The sequence below is a fragment of the Pleurodeles waltl genome, chromosome 4_2, assembly GCF_031143425.1.
Source record: "Pleurodeles waltl isolate 20211129_DDA chromosome 4_2, aPleWal1.hap1.20221129, whole genome shotgun sequence".
Classification (NCBI taxonomy): Eukaryota; Metazoa; Chordata; class Amphibia; order Caudata; family Salamandridae; genus Pleurodeles; species Pleurodeles waltl.
Window position 1 is genome coordinate 648,240,890 of NC_090443.1, and position 19,127 is coordinate 648,260,016.

Sequence of the window (19,127 nt, forward strand, 5' to 3'; positions counted from 1 at the left end):
CATCAAAGATGCCTAATGCTGCCATTTGTGTCTGAATATGTGTGTGGCTCATGTGTAAATGTGGGACCATTGCCTCTCCCTGCAAAATGATAACAGTTTTATGTGTTCTACCTTTAGTCTAGCTGTCAGTGTGTTCCTAATTTGTAGACCAATGTGCATGTCACTGTGGACTGACACAGGTGAGTGACAAGCCTACAGGTATGTGGCCAATGTAAGTGAAAGTTTCCAGGCATGGGTAGATCAGTACCAGTCTCTGCCTGTACCATGGATAAGTAGATTTGGAAGCTATGGTAAGGGTATGTGATATGGCTTTGCCAGGTGATACAAAGTGCCACTCTGTGTGGCTCCTGTCTTGTTGGTATGGTGACATGTTCCTATCTTCTGCATTGTATAGTTTAGCATTGCATTACACCTAAATTTACTCTCGGTCATGCTTTTTGTGCTGTTAGCATATCTTTCACTGATTGTGTGTAGTTGTACAACCTATTTGGTATCTGTCAAGTTACATTCCTTTTGTAATGAGTCTCCTGATGATGGAGTCCAAGTACGGGGACCACAACAATGGGTGTACATTACAGTGGGACATGATCAGACTAAAGTTGCATACATGACTACTGAACATGGTTGATAAATGAGACATAAACAGGACCTGTGTTTAAGTGTGATTCATTGTAGAGAAACAAAACACATATGTGAATAAGAATGGTAAACTGACACAAAAAAAGTGATAGGTTTAATCACTCTGGATGATATCATGAGGGTAGCGCTACACCATTTGGGAACACAGGCCCAGTGTCCTTGCACCATAGAAAAATGGAGATTGGTTACAGAACAGTCAACAAGGTGTATCTGTGTCACACAAGGGGAACAGTTCAGGAGAGGTTTACTTCCTGGCAGTGGGTTTGTTCTTGGCATCTGCTCCTGCAAGATGTCTGGGTGGCTGTCCACATTTGCAGGGTTTCTTCATCTACAGAGGGTGGCGTGACTGAGACATGTCCTTCCCCTGGCAGGGCCTCCATTCCTCTAGTAGCAGCAAATGTAGAAAGGCCTGATATATCATTGCTAGTGGAATGGGACAGGTGAGCGTGTTATTCAATTCTCTCAGCACCCCTGCATTTTGTGACTGCCACTGCTGCATGACTTCCTTGTGGTTGTCCCTCTGCAGCTTTTGGATTTCCGCCAATATGGTGATAACAAGGTCCATCATGCCTTGGGAACTTTAGTAGGCTTCTAAGACTTGAGAGGTGGTATCCTGGTCAGTAGGGCACCTTGAGGCCCCATCCTCTGCCCCGCAGCATCCCTCCCACACCTCCTGCCCCCATGTGCCTGTGCCCCTGGCACAGTGTGCCTACTCCCAGTGGTGGCAGGTCCATGATTGGCAGGAGTGGTAAGGTGAGACTCAGGTACCTGTACTGTGGGGCACACAATGGATAACACAGTCCTTGGGGCACAGGTTACGGGGTGAATGGTTGCCTGTGATCCAGATGCTACAGGGCTGGGGGAGTTGTTGTGGGCAGGGCGAGGCTTACAGTTGTTGACGGACCAGGTGTCCCAGATGGGCCAGGTTCTTCCTCGGTGTCCATACATCCAGCGGTATGGGTCTCGCTGGGTCTCACTCGGGTCTTCATACAGAGGGGTAGTGGCAGTCTCTGGTATCCTCTTCATGCTGACAATGGCAAGGTTACCTGTGGAGGGAGTAGAACACAGAGTGCGAGTTACAAAGGGGGTTTTGTAGCAGTTGTGTGAGCTGCAGACAGAGCCTTGACATGATCCCCAGCAATGACATTAACAGCTGATGCACTATGTAACTTGGATACAGTTGCATACACCATGTTTTATGCTGGTAAACAATGTTGGTAATGATTGTTCAGCTGATGGCATCTGGTATTGTCAGAAAATGTACATGGCTATTCACCTCTGTTACCTAATGAAGTGTCCGGAATGATACCTGGCACAAATGAGAGCTGTGGAATGCACATTGGTGTCCTTGTAGGAACCCAGTATATGAGTTCACAATGGACATTGAACTGTATCTGGATGTACTGCATGTGCATTCACTCAGCCATCTGACTTTCAAAACCAGGTTAGTATGTTTCTAGTTTGAGATCTTTGACCTGTGGCCATTATATATGGGCACTCAGCTGTAGCTGTGTTTTAGTTGGGATGTTAGTGTGCGTGAGCCATTGCATTGCTGTAATTGCCATGTACTGTTCCACACTAGTACAATCAAGGTGGGTTAGATGGGATATTGCTTTGACACGCATGACAAGTTATAATTGATGCAGTGTACTGGTGTTGGCAATGTTGGGATTTAGCATTCTGGGAGTTGTAGTGCTACGATTAGCTAGTGCTTAACATGCCATTTACAAGGGCTGTGGGTCCAGATGTGTTTAGTGAACAAGTGGCATGCCAGGGAGGGGTATTAGGTGGGTAGGTGAGATTTGTAGTGGGTAGAATGTAATTTGGGTGGGTATAGGTGGTGAGGGAGCATGCAGGACAAGACAATTGTGTGACATGAATGTTGTTGGTACTTACTAGATTCCACTCCCGCAGGTATTTCTATCAGGCCTTCAGGATGCTGAATGTCCAGGACCTTCTCCTCCCAAGATGTGAGAGTAGGGGGAAAGGTCAGAGCCCCACCACCAGTCATCTGTACCGGGAGCTGGTGCCTGGATGCCATGGAACATACTTTCTCCCTGAGGTTGTTCCACCTAGTCCTGATGTCCTCCCTTGTGCATGGATAACAGCCCACAGAATTGACCCTGTTGACTATCCTTTGCCACAACTCAATTTTCCTGTCAATAGATGTTTGCTGTACCTGTGCTTCTAACAGGTGTGGCTCTACCCTGATAATTTCATTTTCAATGACCCTCAACTCCTCATCAGTAAAAGATGGGTGTTTTTGTCAGGACATGGTAGTGGTTGTGTAGACGATGTGGTTGTATTCAAAGTGAAATTGTTCAGAGTTAGGTATATGGTGGGGTGTAGGTGCTGTGATGTGAGCAGGTGACGTTGTTGTGGATTGTGCGAGGTACTAATTTGTGTGTTTTGCATGTTGTGCAGGTGTGTGATGTGTGCGTCGTGAAGTGCAAATGGGTGCCTATCCTTGCTAATTTTACCTCTCTGATTTGTTGTTTGCTGTAGCTGTCTGTGCCATTTTGATTTCAAATGATGTGGGTTGTGTAGAGGTGTGCTATATTGTGCAGTGAGTAGGTGTGTCTGGTGTATAGATGTGTATCAGATGTGGGGTACTCAAACTATTGAATATGGTGTGGTGTTTTGACAGAAGTGAGTTGAGACCACCGAGGTTTTCCACCATGGAAAAAACGCTATTGTGATTTGTTGATTTGTAATATGATGGGAGGATTTTTGTTGGGATGTTACTAATATCAAAAAAGTCCCAAATATTAGTAAATGAACATTAGCTTAAAGATAGAGTAATTCAAGCACTACACCTGGCCAACCTCTAGTACTGTAACACCCTCCTGTAGAAAAAAACGATTGAGATTTCCCCAAAGAACATAGTGCTAAATTAAAATATTTAAGCTACTTAAATTCACAGATAAATGTATTATAATGTTAAAATAAATATGTAAAAGTAACCCATATTTTTATTTTATATTAAAATATTACAATAACATTTTCTTATTCTAAAAAAATCTGAAATATGAAATTTTGATTGACTCAATTAAATTACTTTTCATTTTATACATCACTTTTAATCATCTATGTTTTTACTTGAGGTGGGGTTTTTAAAATGTAAAATTCCAAAAAATAATTTTATTTTATACGACATAATTACATTTACAATTAACACCACGTTATTTACACTGTGGCAAATAATATATATTACAATTTAACACAAAAATATGTTGACATTTTTTCATGTTTAATACCTTTTCTCACTTTTACCCACACTTTGCCATATGGAGATTTCCGCCATTGCAGTTTCATAGAATCTCTCCATAATATCAGTGCACAACTATTCTTTGATTTTTATGGTGCTTACAATGTTTTCTTTTGGGGGGAGGCTCTTTAGCACGCCACTAACTGTGATAGTGTGGGTAGTCACACATGAGCTCTCTCACCTTTAGAGGCTGCTTTATGCTATTGCTCCCAGCACTGAGGACAAACAGGAACGGCTACTGAGGTAGTTATTATAGACTCATGAGCATCTTGTGGACGCTCTCCAAACAGGAGTGTTGTCTCATGTGAAACACAGGAGTGCTGGCGCATGTAGCACAAGCACTCATGACACCTATATAAAGGGATGAAACCCTTCTTGTACCCTGTAGCTAGTTTTAATTCATGCTTTCCTTTGTTCACACTAAGCTTACCTCACCACATCTCCCTAATCATCATAGACACATTATACCTCTAAAAACATCAGCAGAGCTCCTCACTCTCAGAGAGGGGGTTTTAGCCCACAACGTGACTAGGCATCACAGTGTGAGGAGGTTCCTGATAATGAAGCATGCCACCTTTGGTGATTGAGGGAGTTCAAGCTTTAAAAAGAATGACTTGTTTCTTCTTGGCCTCTCTTTCTTCTATTAGTCCTTTCTCTAGGTTCTTCTTTTTTCCTTCTTAATTTAGTAGCCTCCATTGTCTAACACAGGGTACCTGATTGACATTCCAACAGCTGAATGGGACTACCTACTGGGTCATGTAAGGTATCACATTACTCGTGGCATTAAATCTGGTCTGATGTCCAGGTCAAATTTAATAATAGTTTTAAAATGTGCCACTCTGTGCTCCAGGTAGCCCAGAGGCCTCATGAAGGCCCTGGCATAGACAGCTTTCTGAGTGCCTGGGAGGACATGTGAACAATGCCACAGCACAGGAATGAAGGCACAACGATGGCCAGAGATTCAAAGGTGAAGCTGCCTTAGTGATAGAAGTACTGTCAACACCGCTGAGGAGGATGCAGTTTGTTCCTGCAGACAAAGTGGAAATAGGATCAAAGAAGGAAAACTCACCCCAAAACTGGTTGTACTCTGGGTGTGAATACTCTGGTAGCCATACCTCAAGGGTGGCCTACAAAGCTTCTAATGACCAAGGAAGGATTGTGCCATTTCCAAAGGAGCAAGAATGTGACATGCTGGTATAAACAGATACCACTCATCACAGGATCTCTGTCACTAGATAGGAGGGCACCCAGTAGCCCATTGGCTAGTGACCACGTGGTTAGCTCTAGGCACTTCCCTGGGATAAATATGGCACCACTTAATATGGCACCCATAACACTGTGATCTTCAGATCACACTGGAATCATAGACAGCACTGAAGAAGGATTGCCCAGCTGCCCTACGAGCCACAGAAAGAGAGGCTGGTTGCTCAGAAGGACTGATCCTGCTACACTTTGTGCCAGCAAAGTTTGGACTGTGCACACAGCTCTGGGGTTAGGGAAAAGTTGATTCCTGACATCCAATAACAGCAGTGACTCTAAGGAACAGTCAGCTGATCTCCTGGAACCAGCTCGAGGGACATAAGAACTGAGGTTGCCCAAATCGCCAAGTTGGTACCCACCGCAGATGTTTTGTCACTATCAGTCTCTCGGCACCCAAGAGGACAAATCTGAGCTAGGTAAAAGTAGTACCTGAGTCTGCCTGATCCAGGAGTGCTATCCAAGTATTGATTTATCACACCCAAAAGGGCACTAGTTGCTACCTAAGGATTTCTCCCCAACCACAGTGCAGACTGACCAGTAGCCCAGCATTGGCTGGTCTGCTACTGCAACACAGAGGACTTTAAGGGACCCTGTTATGAGTTCTGTAATATCCACAGACCACCACAAAGAACACAATTCCTTTTACTAGGATCAAAATGAACAAAGATCCCATTCACAACAGAGAGAGCAGCCGCTAAGATCTGGTCCTTGCCAACCTTCTCCAAACAATTCCATTTCCCACATTCTAGTTACGGTTACAGATCAACACGTCATCACATATTTACAGAACACTTATGTTACAATGGATTCTTTTGACCTACCATATGAATTGCCACATCACCTCCCTCACTTTATGTAACAAAACAACTTGAAAGAGATTAAGCCCAAAATACAACTATGAGCATTGCAATGGAAATATCATTTCAATGAGTCACAAATGAGGTCATACAGATTTCATACAAAATCCTGTAAATGTGCAGGCCCTCCCTTTTCATGCTGTGGTCTGATCACTTGATCTCTCACTTAATCTTTACCCAAACCAGTTGAATCTTCACCTTGCATATGACTTTATTTTGCCAGCCTGTTGAAGTTCCAGATTTTATGATCATCCGTCTTCACCACATTTGTAAACAACATTATAACCTTAAAAGTTTGACTAAACTTGGAAATTCTCCCATCTTTTCATGGAGATTTAATTTTTACCAATGGCCCACTCGCACCACTGTTTCCTTAACTGCCTTCCATTCGTCATACAGTTCCTTCCTGCTCATCTTTTTTCTCTCTTTCTCTCCATCCCTCCACATTGCCAACTTGATCATCCACCTCCTTTCATTTTTCATTCACCCAGGCAGACACATTAGTTAGGGGTGTTAAAGATCTGCTCTCTTGTGTTTAATCCCTCTTGTGTTCAAAAACTTCTCAGCCACCTTTGAGGTAAGCTGAACCTCATTATCTGTAAAAATAGTGGATGGAAAGCTTTCTCTCTCAAACGATTCTTCTAAAAAACAAATGACATCCTTAGATTGTATTGAATTAACTACCTTTATTTCCGGCCAGCATGAGTACATATATATGCATACTAGCAAATCATTTGCACACGTTTTTACTCTAACAGGTCCAAGAATGACCAGTGCAGTATTTACCCACTGTCCTGAAGCCTGCTCCCTTAACACCACTGTTTGTGTCCTGCACTTCAATACCTTGTCACTTCACATGCATGCGAGGCACTTCCTCACTTCTCTTTCTACCATCAAGTCCATTTCTGGCCACCAGTAACCCTCTCTAACTCTCTCCTTAGTTTTTAATATACCCATATGACTGGCATGGGCACAATCTATCAATTTCTCTCTTAACTTCTGTGGTGGTACCAGTTTACTCCCTCTTACCAACAGTCCATCAGACAAAGTCAATTTATTTCTCACTTGCAAAAATCCTAAAAGTTCATTGTCACATTTGTTTTTGCTCACCCATCCTTCGAAAACCATCTTAATATCCTTCTGTTAACATGTAAGTTACTTGCACCAGGCACACACGACAATTCAAACTTAAGCTCCTGAAGACCAACAACCTATTGCGAAATTGATCTGTCCCTTTCTTTGAAAGAGGAGCTTGCGATCTATTTTCACTTCAAACTTTCTTCCCCACAAAAACTTTTCTTAGTTTTCTTACTGCCCAAAATACTCCTAGAGCCTCCTTCTCTATAACTGAATAGTTGTGTCAAGCCCCCTCAGACCATTCTCTATAAACAAAATGGTTCTACATAAACCCTTTGAACTTTGTAACAGGACCGCCCCTAAACCTTTGGAGCTTGGCATCAGTCATTACTATGGTTTTGTACTTCGTTTAAAAATTCCCAAGATCTGAGGCATTCTCTAAACTGGATTTCAGATCATCAAATTCTTTTTCACACCTGTCACACCATTTAAATGTCACGCCTTTCTTCAGTAGCAACCTCATATATTCCATCCTTTCTGCATACTTCAAAACAAATGTATTATAGAACTCCACCTTGCCTAGAAATTTCACCAACTCTTCTTTACGTTTGGGAGACAGTAACATTTTTTATAGAATTCACCAATTCTCCTTTGTGCCCTATACCAGACCCCATAACTAAATATCACAAATACTCTATTTTTGGAACACTGAATTTGCATTCTTCCATTACCTGATTACGACCATGGTGGATGGCATTTCCTGTCACAACCATGATGGATATCCTGCCTGCCATTTTACAAGATCCATAGGATACAGTGGAACTTGTAATATGGCAGACAGGATATCTGTCACATTTGTGACTGAGTATCCCATCTGCCAAGGTCGTAATCAGGCAGCCTCTCTATCACTTCATGTACCTTTCCATTATGTTCACCTATATTTGATCCAACCACTAGCACATCATCTTGATACACTCTCACCCCTTCAGCCCCTTTTAAATAGCTCTCTGGAAAACAGATGTGGCAGACATTAGTCATAAAAGCATTCTTAACAATTTAAAAGTACCAAAGGGTGTGGCAAGGTTTGTTAATTATTGCGAAGCTGGATCCAGTTATGCCTGTTTATATGTCAAACTAAGGTCTTGGGACAAAAAATGCTTGGCATCATTGAGAAAACTCAACATCCCATTAATGTAGGGCAGATGATAGTGGTCCACAACAATAGACTTGCTTAGTTCTCTCAAGTCCACACATAATCTGGTCTTGCTATTTGTCTTACATGTCATTACCACTGGTGCAAGGCATTCTGAGGATTACTACACATCCTGAATTATGACATTTTCCATTAAACATTTATCCCCCAGTCTGACTGTAGGATTCTCATTAGGATCTAGATAAACAAAAAGGCATAATATCACAAAAAGCGATGCACTCCCAGAGGTAAAATACGGCACTCCTTATTTATTGGAACAGGCAAGTTATAGCAGATTTCTTCCAAACCATATTGCAGTCCCACAACGCTTTTCAACTTTCGTCTTCAGCAGGTGGTTCTGATTAATATGCAAACGTGGTCCCAATTCACCTGCCTTTATAATCACTGAGGCATGATGGTACTTGTACTGAGATTATTGAGAATGAATGGGAGTCATTATGTATTAAATAGTTTCAAACAGTTCCTTGTTGAAATATTGCACTAAAGTAAAGTTCTCACGTACAGTGCCACTTAAACATCAGTCAAATTGAGGCTTTTCATCAAGTTGAATACGTTCATTACTCCCACTATCACAGCGTCATAATTATTTCACCATGTTTTTTAACACTGCTTTTCAACAATTTAAATGCCAAAGCCTCCAGACTCGGCAATCCGAGCCGCACGGTATTTGTAGACTTATCTTGAATCTTACTGAGGCACAGGCGCTTGAGAAGTATGATTAATATCTTCGTCTTCCCTAGACAAATGCCAACACCGGAGATAAGTATCTCAATTTCTTGCCTCCATACAATCCGTAATCTTCATCCTGGGTACTCTGTTTGCAATAAAACATCCAAAGCAGCTGGTCTTAAAAGCAGAGCACTCTTACTGCTGGTGCAAGCGTGGGATTCTGACCAAACACCTTTAAATAATATCACAAAAAGCGCTGCACTCCCGGAGGTAAAATACAGCACTCATTATTTGTTTATTGAAACAGACAATTTATGGCAGATTTCTTCCAAACCATTTTGCAGTTCCACAACATGTTTCAACTTTCGTCTTCATCAGTTCTGATTAATATGCAAACGTGGTACCAATTCACCTGCCTTTATAATCACTCAGGCATGATGGTACTTGTAGTGAGATTACTGAGACTGAATGGGATTCATTATGTATTAAATAATTTCAAACAGTTCCTTGTTGAAATATTGCACTAAAGTAAAGTTCTCATGCACAGTGCCACATAAACATCAGCACAAAAACAAAAAGGCATAAAGGAATTTTTGTTTAAACCAGCTCATTAGGGAATCACCGTTAACTGATGCATAAATATTCCCTGTAAAAACACATTTTTTAAAGAAAATTGTTCCCCAAAAATATCCTGACAATTTAACGGGCTCACCACATATCCTTTATACCTGGTATCTGGTTTCAAGAGTTTCACTTTCCCTTTTAACTTTTGACATAAAGCACTTTTAGTATCAGGGTTGTTTTAGCACCTGAGTCAAAGAAAATTGTAAGTGGATCCCCATTGATCTATGAAACCTCAAGAGGCCCATCAGCCATATTTCTCTTAGACTGTAGAATCTCCACTTCCTCCACTTCATCTTCACAATCTTCACAATCTACTTCTCTCACTTTTTTTTAGATGGGATCTTCAACATTTTGTGAAATGTCCCTTTCTTCCACAACTCTTAAACACAGCTCTCCAACCTGGGCATTCTTTGTAGTTTGCCATGTGACCCACATTGCCACATTAAAAGCACTTGCCAGAAAACATCTTAGTGTTTTTGATTTGTGCATCCAATTTGTCTAGTGTATTTTTTCCTGCAATTGACTTCTCTCGTACAAGTTTAATGGCTGCTTCATCACTTTTGACTGCATGGGGCAAGTCACTGCGAATAGTCTATACACATACTTTTGAAAGTTCATGGGTTTTTGCTATTGTTAAAATTTCATGAAGAGTTGGATTGTCTTTCTGTGACATGGTTTCTTTGGCCTTCTCCAGTGTGCAACCCAACATAAATTGACCCCTTAAACATTCCTCACAAGAATCAACAAAAACACATGTGTAAGCTGGTCTGTTTATCTATTTCCCGGTCTGTTTATCTATTTCCCATTGATGTTGCATCCTCTTCCCAAAGTGATAATGTTTGGGAACTGTACTCATCTTGGGAAAATAATCGAAATCAAGTTTCTTCAAACATATTTCATATTCATTCAGATTTGCCACCTCACCATCTGACAAATCAGGAAGATGTTCAAACACATCTTGCCCTTCTGTAATAACAAGTAAGTTTTCCTTTCAGCACTAAGAGAAGTGCTACACACTTATGGCAGATTTCTTCCAAACCATTTTGCAGTTCCACAACATGTTTCAACTTTCGTCTTCATCAGTTCTGATTAATATGCAAACGTGGTACCAATTCACCTGCCTTTATAATCACTCAGGCATGATGGTACTTGTAGTGAGATTACTGAGACTGAATGGGATTCATTATGTATTAAATAATTTCAAACAGTTCCTTGTTGAAATATTGCACTAAAGTAAAGTTCTCATGCACAGTGCCACATAAACATCAGCACAAAAACAAAAAGGCATAAAGGAATTTTTGTTTAAACCAGCTCATTAGGGAATCACCGTTAACTGATGCATAAATATTCCCTGTAAAAACACATTTTTTAAAGAAAATTGTTCCCCAAAAATATCCTGACAATTTAACGGGCTCACCACATATCCTTTATACCTGGTATCTGGTTTCAAGAGTTTCACTTTCCCTTTTAACTTTTGACATAAAGCACTTTTAGTATCAGGGTTGTTTTAGCACCTGAGTCAAAGAAAATTGTAAGTGGATCCCCATTGATCTATGAAACCTCAAGAGGCCCATCAGCCATATTTCTCTTAGACTGTAGAATCTCCACTTCCTCCACTTCATCTTCACAATCTTCACAATCTACTTCTCTCACTTTTTTTTAGATGGGATCTTCAACATTTTGTGAAATGTCCCTTTCTTCCACAACTCTTAAACACAGCTCTCCAACCTGGGCATTCTTTGTAGTTTGCCATGTGACCCACATTGCCACATTAAAAGCACTTGCCAGAAAACATCTTAGTGTTTTTGATTTGTGCATCCAATTTGTCTAGTGTATTTTTTCCTGCAATTGACTTCTCTCGTACAAGTTTAATGGCTGCTTCATCACTTTTGACTGCATGGGGCAAGTCACTGCGAATAGTCTATACACATACTTTTGAAAGTTCATGGGTTTTTGCTATTGTTAAAATTTCATGAAGAGTTGGATTGTCTTTCTGTGACATGGTTTCTTTGGCCTTCTCCAGTGTGCAACCCAACATAAATTGACCCCTTAAACATTCCTCACAAGAATCAACAAAAACACATGTGTAAGCTGGTCTGTTTATCTATTTCCCGGTCTGTTTATCTATTTCCCATTGATGTTGCATCCTCTTCCCAAAGTGATAATGTTTGGGAACTGTACTCATCTTGGGAAAATAATCGAAATCAAGTTTCTTCAAACATATTTCATATTCATTCAGATTTGCCACCTCACCATCTGACAAATCAGGAAGATGTTCAAACACATCTTGCCCTTCTGTAATAACAAGTAAGTTTTCCTTTCAGCACTAAGAGAAGTGCTACACACTCTCGCACAATGTGTGAAGACCTCCTTCCACTTGATCCACGGCATAGGTGGATCACCTGGAGATGTACGAAAAAACAGAGGAGCAGTGATGTTCTGCAAGACTCTCTTATTATCCGTACCTAAATGCGGGGCAGAAACCCCTCCACTGTCACATCTTGAAAAGCAGAGTAACACTAAGGAATCCTGGTAATAATGATGAAGACATATAAATAGATACTACCTTGTGAACAGCCTATAAATACTGCTCAAGTAAGAGATGAAACACAACACAGTATTCAGTAATATAATAAAACCCAGTACTGACAGCAGAGCTTTGCCCACCCAATGACAAAATAGGATATAAAGTCACTTGCAGGCTCCTACAGTAAATGTCACCTTCTTTCTTGCTATAACATGGACACTGTAAAATATTATAAACAGCGTACGTGTGACTAAATGACGTGATGCACACTTCTCAAAAGTTCAATGTGTGCACATCACAGTGATAAACAGTGCCGTGATGTACACTATTTGTGAATGTGCATGCCACTGAAAAATGCAAAATATATTTCAGAAAGATGTGTTTTAATATGGCACCTCCGCTGTGGACTGTGTGTATATCATAGAAACACGTAGGACCTGGCACCCAGTTCTTCAAAATTAAATGTGTGCATATCACAGAGGAACGCAATGGGCTGCCCAAATTATTATGGCTTCTACAGTTTTGAGCATGTGTGTATCACAGAGATATGTGGTGATGCACTCTATCTTCTTGACACTTACACTGTACATCTGAGGACGTCAAGTTTGAAACACCAATCCTGTGCAGGTGCTTTAGAATTCTGCGGTCTCCATTCCAGGAGCATGGAGGATAGAAAGCGCATAGTACCGCTCGAGTGCTGTGGCCAGTGAAGTGCATAAGTGCAGCCCTTAGGAGGGCAGCAGTCACTGGAGCGCATTAGAGAAGCGTGTGATTCAGCTCGAGTGTACAAGGGTCTAAGCTCAAGAAGGTACCTTAAAACAATGTCACTGAGTACTTAAAACGTATCCTGTGCTGAACTGACGTACCTCTTCATTGTTAGTGTGTTGGGGTCTTTTCTTTCGCTATTTCTTTTGCTGTTCTTTTCAATGCCATTACTGATGCATTTCTGATGCACCCCTCAGCACTCTGTGGTTGTCAACATAGGCACTTGTTGCCTATGTTATTTTGTCAATAATACCCATGCATCACGGCAAAGATGAGAAACAGATTAATCTGCATCCTTCAGCATCACGACCACTCCATTTTTGTCTAGCACAGTTGTACTGTAAAGTTTTGATTTTCCTTCAAAAAATGCTCTGTTGGCCAGGTAACTGTCCAAAGTGTTCAATCTGGCCCTATAGACCTCTGCCGTGCTCGAACTGGTCATCTAACCTGGGCCAGAATAGCCAAACTAAGAAGCAGATTTATGAAAAGTGGTACTACACCAAGTGCAGCGCCACTTTTCTCGCACCACCTCTTAGCACCTTCCTAACGACACCATGTGTGCATCGTATTTAAAACATGGAGAACCATGGAGGTAGTCAGGGTACTAGCATCATCATTTTTTACACTAGTCCAGAGCTTTGCAGGATTAGCATATAAAATGTTGACGCTAATTCTACAAAGCACTCAGAGACCCACTGAATACAATAGGAGCCTCTCTTTAACACCTGTTCTTAGCAGGTGTTAAAAATGCCTATAAAACTGATGCAAACAAATTTCTTAGATTTCTTTGCACCATTCTTTCGGCCTCCCTAGCTGTGGCACAAGGGGTTACAATGCTCGCATTGTGCCACTTTCTAGATATGGTGAAACATTTGGAGCCTTCCAACGCCACAATAGAGTAAAAAACAATACACTAATGTGGTGCTGGAATGGTGCTAGGCCCTCCTAAGTCTGGGCATTAGAGTTTTCTAAACTATTTTTTATATTATTATGTGCATCAAGGTTTCTAAAAATTTATAAATATGTAAACTATTTTTAAAAATGAGTGTCTTCCTTCTTTCATGTGTGATTTCTCTCTTAGGCCTGAAATGTATATTTTTTTAGCTCCGCATTTGTGCCGCTTTTTGATGCAAAAGCGACGCAAACTTACAAAATGCAATTGTATTTTGTAAGTTTGCGCCGCTTTTGCGTCCAAAAATGGTGCAAATGTGGCACTAAGAAAGTATACATATGGGCCTTATTTCCTTATTTGGTGCTGTGAAATGCTTTACACATTGTTCCTTCGCCAAACCTTACTGCTCGCAGCTGCAGCTACCCAGGGCTGAGCTTAAGGTTAAGTAAAAGTAACTGACTGGACCCAAAATGGCATTTGAAAGTGTACTCACAAGCATAAATCCTATATCTATACCTGCTGTGAGTAGCTTTCAGTTTCCTGCCATGTTCGGTGGTGGGGGGGGGGACATCATGACTTCCACTTGGCTTAACCTATTATGGCCCCATCCGAACTTTCAACAATGGTGTTGAGTACTATATTATAATCTACACGTCTGTATATAGAATGTTTACAAGATTTCAGTCATTTAAAGGGTGAAAAGCAGAGCAAGCTTCTATCGGGGCTGCTTCTATTTATAATGGATTGATTGCTATGGCTAACTGACGAGCATTTTATAGTTCTGGCTAAAATACTTAACAGTGATCTTAAAAGTAAAACACAGTCTAAATGGTCTTTCCAGTTACTATGCTTTGTTACATTAAGATAACACTATTTCATTTTGAGATAAATGCATTGGAGAGAAAATAAGTACACCTGGTTGAAGCCATGATAGCGTGCTACTTAAAAATGTTTAATTTCAATGTCTGGTATTAGACAATGACTTTATGTGCAGGAAATTCTCTTTCATTAAAAGTGTCTGATGGTAACTGAAACTGAATGCTAATTCCAGTCCTGTGCCAGATGGCCGAGCTCGCTGCTGGTATCCAAAGCAAACAATAAATTAGAGCATTAGATGTTTTAAACAAGTGTCTTTGACTATTGAATCTAGAAGTAAATGAAAAGTAATCGAGACATAAAGCAAGAAGCGCCAAGGAGCTAGATAAATGGGTTGCAAATAAGGATTTAAAAGCTTTGCAAGTTAGCTAAAACATAACTGGATATCCTTGAAAACAACTGTAGATTTGAAGAAAACCGGGGATAATTTGTCAAATAGTGGCGAGAAAAAGGTATACGAAATGATTTTCCGATGATTGTACACGGTTCAGAAGGTGGGATCGGGACTCTGGTGCTTTCACGAAGAAATTCAGGTCCATACAAAACATTTGAGGCCAGATTTATTAACATTTAACACAGTGCAATGCAGACAGAGGAAGGGGCATATTTAAGAGCCCCTAGTGCCACCTTAGAGGCACCGCCATGGCAACATGTTTTGTTGCTAAGGCAGCGATCAAGTGGCTTTTTCCAGGTACCATATTTACAAAGTGGCTTTTAGAAATGGGGTTTTCTGCTTGGCTATGGTATGCACTTCAGCCAGACAGAACCCAACCACTCTAGACAGGTTGAGGGAGTTAATCACCCAAGAAAACCCCTCCTCACCTCTTTAGTAGCTTGGCACAAGCAGTCAAGCCTATCCCACAGGCAATGTGTAAAGCGATTGCACAACACACAACACATGTGACGCACTATCACCACCACAAAGAAAACACAACACCCAGTTACATAAAAATAAACTGTATTGTGCACAACATTATTAGACCAAACCCAACATGTCAGCAATACCCTGCTACCCAAGCAGTTGTCAGAACATTACACAGTACTATTACTCTGCAAAAGCCAGAAGTAGTCACATAAAACATAGAGATTACTGCTTATTCTGCAACATGAGCAATAGTCAGGAAGGGTACCTGCATTGCAGGAAGGATTGTTTTTGTACAGGATGAGACACCTTCCTGCATAAAAACAATCCTCGCACGCATAGTTAGAGGCAATAATAAGAAGAAAAAAAACATATTTCCACTTGTTTAGCCTCCCCAAGGATGGCATACCATTTTGACACATCATCAGGTTTACAATTGTTAATAAATCTAGGAATGTACTAAAAAACATGGGTGGATGCATGGGAAAATCACGCTCCACCTATGGAATGCCTTCCCAGGGAACAGTAACGCAAGGCAGCAACTTGCACTGACTTGCGCTACTCTAGATTTACTATGCCACGCAAACTTTGCATGGCATAGTAAATCTCAGTTAAGGGTTTGAGCTGCCCCTGTGTCACCTCGGCCTTCGTACTATTAAAGGCACAGGAATGGGAAATTGCCTGATCAATAAAACGGTTTCCTGCATACAAGGTGTCCACAAAGCATCTAGGACTGAGGGAATGGTTTTGGAAGTCGAAGCAGCAAAAATGTTCTGTGTATCACCCATGAGATACTATGCTGATGCATATTGAAGCTACGGAAAGGTGCCACAAAAATTATGAAAAGACCAGTGCACAGGGGTGGCTCCTCCACTATGGTGGAGGAGCGTCGCACCCCTGCTGGCAGGAGCAGCTGCAAAGCCTTTAAAAAAAAGAAAAAAAAAACTACTGCCCATATTTAAGAAAAATACCGCACAACTGCGCTAGTGAAGTTGTGCGTCAAAAAAATTACTTCAAGCTAACGCCATTCCCTAGCGTCATCTGAGTGTCATATTTATAAAATGACGCACAATGATTCTAAGGAATGGTTATCGTGAAAAAAAATGACGCTGACCTCTGCTACATGCCTTAAGTAAAAATGAAGCTAATGCTGCAAAAGTAGCATTAGAACGTTTTGCAGCACGTTTTAAGACGCCAAATGGGTTAGCACCATATTTAACAGCATTAGCATTAAAAACATGTGCAAGCAAGAACAAAAATGGGGAAGACAAGATGGAGAATGCAGGCCAGGAGGGAGCCCATGGATATTCCAATCAGCCAAGTACCAGCCAGGAGGGTCCAGCAAATTCTTAGGAGATGGAGAAGAGGAAGCACAAGTGTTGCTTTAGTGATGAGGAGAATGATATCTTGGTCAGAGAGGTGACAGAGTATCAACACCAGCTCTTTATCTGCTCCACATTGCCAATAGGTAGGAGAGAGGCTATATGGCAGGTAATAGTAGATTAAGTCAACAGCGTGGCAGAGGTGAAGAGGATGGGCACTGATCGCAAGAAGCGCTGGCAAGCTTGCCAGCTCAGAGCTAAGGAGAAATGCCCAGGAACTGAACTGAAAGGCTATGCTTCAGGCTGGATGTGGAAGTCCTCCACCCCTGGAGGACCTGGAGAAGCTAGAGGAGATGGTGACAGCGATCATTCCTGGGGAGCTGGTCACTAGAATCACAGGACAGGACAGCGCAGACTACCAAAAACAACCTCAAATGCAGGCTAAGTTGCCGGGGGGGACTATCTGGAATTCCACAAATGGTAGAAGAGGTTCTATCGGGACACATAGGGGCTCATTATGAACACGGCCGTGTTCATGCTGGCGGTCTTTCCATAGACCGCCAGCCACCTTGAGACCCCGCCGGCCGCATTGTGAACATTCTGCTGGGCCGGCCGGTGGAAACAGTGTTTCTGCCCGCCGGCCCAGCAGAATGCAGGGATGGGACATTTCCGACGCCTCCACATGCAGCCGTTGTCAATGTCTCACTGTGGCAGTTGCAGCAGCACCCGTCGTGCAGATCAGTGCCCGCAAATCGGGCCGTGACCCACGCGACAGAGCACTGCACAGGCAAGCCAAGTGCATGGGCAGTGCAGGGGCCCCTAGGGAAAGGGGAAAGTCTGAGGGAAACAGGGTTCATTATCCGAAGGGCAGTGCTGGTTGCAGCACTGCCCTGTCGGATAATGTAATCCTCTCTCATCAGGCTACCTGTCGGCAGTAGCCTGGCGGTGGGCCACCACAGGTGGCCCTCCCTGTGTTCATTATATGGTGGTTCAGACCGCCATGCCGGTGGCGGTCTTTTCCGCTGCCGCAGCATGGCGGTCTGACTGTCCGGGTTCATAATAAGCCCCATAAGGCCAGAATCATCACCACCCAAGCCTTGCTTTTGGTGATACTCTGGTGGTTCTATGCACTTTGACATATACACAATGCAGTCTTAAGCTTCTTACCGTGGCTTAACACCACCTTGTAAATATGGCCCCTACACACGCAGCACTTTGTCTGGAAGGGGTGTGCAATCAGTGTGGCTGTGCCTGTGCCACAACAACACCCATTGCATATTGTTGTTGCTCCAGATGCAAGATAACATGTTCACCAGAGACTGTGACTGAAGTTAACACCACCCCTAGGGTGGTGTCAGGATGTCACAACAAGACAAAATGCTTTCCATACTTGCCGTAATGGATTGTTTATGTGCCCTCAACGCTCTATACGATATATACAATCTGTACCCTCAGCTCGGTGGAAGGATGCCTGCGTTAGTGCAGGGAGATTAAATCTGCACTGGCCTGGGGGAAACGCAGGGGTGTGCCATATTGCAGAAAAGATGGTGCATCCCTGAGTTAAAAAAAATAGTTTTGCCGCTGTACCGAGCTGCCCCACTTAAGAAACAAATCAGAGCCCAATGTGCAACCTGTGGAACACAACACGCACAGAGTGGCCCAACAACAACTCTCACACACTTCCACGCACTATTTGGTAATGGTGACAAAAGTGAACTCGTACTAAATATGGGGCATGTCTGTGATCATCATTTGTGCTGCTGTACAAGTTGCCTGGTACTATATAAGAAAGGGTCCAATTGAAGAACTTCCTGTGTAAAATGCCAATTTGTTCAGCAAGCATGGGAACTTGAACCGGAGGACATGGACCCTAATCCTACATTTTAGAAATATACTTGCAGGTATATGGTAAGGTCCCACTTCTAGTAACAATAATTTGAAAACATCCAATTGCCTAATGTTCAGTAAGGTTAATTGAAAGAATAAGAAGGTGCTTCAAGATGAGTAATCCAATTCAGGGTTTATTGGTAGGACGTGAGTGACTCCAAATTATACATCAAATACATGAAACATAGAGAGAGGTAGAAGCTCAGACAACACGTGTTTCGCTCTATAAAGTGCATTCACCAGGGCTTTCTCAAGGCTGTGAAAAAGGAAATGGAATACAATTGAAGATTGTATTAATGGGGAACTGTAAAAATTGGAGATCAAAAAACATCCGGGAGTGAAAACCCAAGGTTTGTGAGGAAGAGAGTGCACCTTTGTATTATCCTTAA